The 2,425-nt window shown below is 51.1% G+C and overlaps 1 pseudogene across 1 annotated transcript; it reads right to left on the minus strand.

Annotated features, from left to right (window-relative positions):
* Nucleotides 1–337: 337 nt before the first annotated feature.
* LOC110333270 lies at nt 338–2,157 on the minus strand (annotated as a pseudogene). The gene has a single exon (XR_002381068.1). The product of XR_002381068.1 is annotated as a pyruvate kinase PKM pseudogene (transcript).
* Nucleotides 2,158–2,425: the final 268 nt, after the last annotated feature.

The following is a 2,425-nucleotide window of genomic DNA, read 5'->3' on the forward strand; positions in this document are numbered from 1 at the left end:
AAATCTATCTCCTCCTCCTCCTCCTCCTCCTCCTCCTCCTCCAGCTGCTGTTTTTGACATTCAGGTGGGCACTATAGTAACAGGTCTGGAAACTGTAGAATACAAGGTGGAAAGTGGAGTGTCTGCAGTGACTGCAGTGGAGTGCACAGGGAGGAGTGAGGAGGCCAAAGTGTTGGGAAAGCAAGTCAGAGCCAGGGCCAAAAGTCATCTACACTGGGCCCCTGGGTCCCACGGCCTCAGCCCCTACTCTTGCCATCTCCCTGACTCCAGGCTAGGGCTGGGAATTCTCTGGACAAATTTGTACAGGAGCAAATTACACAGAGATGCTGCTGCCCTTCTGTGATAAAGTCAGGGGTTTTCCAATCCTGCATCCCTCCTCCATTGGCTCAAGTAGGTCCATGAAAAATAACTGGGCTCTATTGCATGTTTTAGAGGCATTAATTTTCCATGGTGTTCCAGCCCACCAGCACCACACTATGGCCCAGAGTGAGCACTACAAGCATTGCTGGCCTAATTGATAGGATAGGGGAGAGGAAGGGACAAGGGCTAGAAGAGGGGCTCCAGAGGGCCATCAAGGTACAGGCACCACACGCATGGTGTTGGTGAAGCCAGAGCCAGGGTGCAACCCGGTCAGCAGAATGACCATATTTCCCTTCTTGAAGAAGTCTAGGGCCTTGCCAACACCCATGACCAAGTTTACACCAAGGTCAACATCCTCAGCCCAGACATTCAGTACGGCATCCTTATACAGCACAGGGAAGATGCCACAGTACAGATGGGCCTGGCAAGCAGTCTGGGGATTGAGCGTCACAGCAATGATAGGAGCCCGAGAGCGCTACCTGGCCACTTGATGAGCACTCCTGGCAGACTTGATGAGCACGATAATGACCCTACTGCAGCATTTGAAGGAGTCCTCCATGGTGCCCACAGCACCATGGTAATAGGTGGTAATGGGCGCCAGGCAGCGGAGTTCCTTGAATAGCTTCAAGTGGTAGATGACAGCCTCTGCCTCTCCAGCTATCAGATGCTGCATGAGAACAGCCTCCAGAGGGTCGTCCCCCTTGGCTGTTTCTCAGGACAGCATAATGGAGTCTGCTCCATCCAGGACTGCGTTGGCCACATCACTGTCTTCAGCACGGGTGGGAAGTGGCCTCTTGATCATGCTCTCTAGCATCTGTGTGGCACAGATCACTGGCTCCACAGCTCGATTGCATCGTCCAATCATCATCTTCTGAGTCAGGAAGACCTTCTCTGCAGGAATCTCAATGCCCAGGTCACCACGAGCCACCATGATCCCATCACTGGCCTCCAAGATCTCATGAAACCTGTGGACACCTTCATGGTTCTTGGTTTTGCTAATGATCTTGATGTTCTTGCCCTTTTCTGCCAGGACCTTCCTAACTTCATGCACGACGGCTGCTTTTCAGATGAAAGATGCAAACACCATGTCCACATCCTGCTCCACCCAAACTTCAGGTCCTGGGTGTCCTTTTCTGACACAGTAGGGAGGTCCACAGAAGCGCCGGGCAGGTTCATGCCCTTCTTGCTGCCCAAGGAGCCGCCATTCTCCACCTCTGTCACCAGAAAATCAGCACCTTTCTCCTTCACCTGAAGTGAGATGAGCCCATCGTCCATGTAGATCTTGCTACCCACCTCCACCACCTTGCAGATCTTATCGTCCAGTCACAGGATGTTCTCATCACACGTCTCCATGTAAGCGTTGTCCAGGGTGATCTTGAGAGTGGCTCCCTTCTTCAGCTCCACCTCTGCAGTGCCACTGCCCTTGATGAGTCCAGTTCAGATCTCAGGTCCCTTTGTAACCAAAGCCACTGCAACAGGATGGTAGAAAATGGGATCCGATGCAGAGCTTTCTGTGGCTGCACGGACATTCTTGATGGTCTCTGCATGGTACTCATGGGTTTCATCAGAGAAATTCAGCCGAGCCACATTCATTCCAGATTTAATCATCTTCTTCAGCATTCCCACAGATCGGGAAGCAGGGCCAATGGGACAAATGATGCCAGTGTTGCCAGCCGTGATGGGCACAGAGTCAATGTCCAGGTCGCACATGTGTTCCAGGAAGGTGTCAGCCATGGCTGCATGGAGCTATTGGGTCTGAATGAAAGCAGTCCCTGCTTCACTGTGTGGCTTTGGCATGGTTCTGTAGAATCCAGAATAAGTTCAAGACCACCCAGCCCCTTCCCTTGTGAAGGGACTTTCCAAAACTGTATAGTTTTAGTGCCCAAAATGACCATGACTTCTGTGTTTTGGTTCAGATAGTGCCTAGATTATTATATCACCCTTAGGACTAAGTTTAGAGATCCTGAATAATGAACAGACTAAGCCTGCAGCTGCCAAAACAATATTAACAGTTCCAGAAAAACTCTTCTACCCCACCTCACACTAAATTCTGAGGAAGACCACA

Source organism: Mus pahari, chromosome 15, assembly GCF_900095145.1.
Source record: "Mus pahari chromosome 15, PAHARI_EIJ_v1.1, whole genome shotgun sequence".
NCBI lineage: Eukaryota > Metazoa > Chordata > Mammalia > Rodentia > Muridae > Mus > Mus pahari.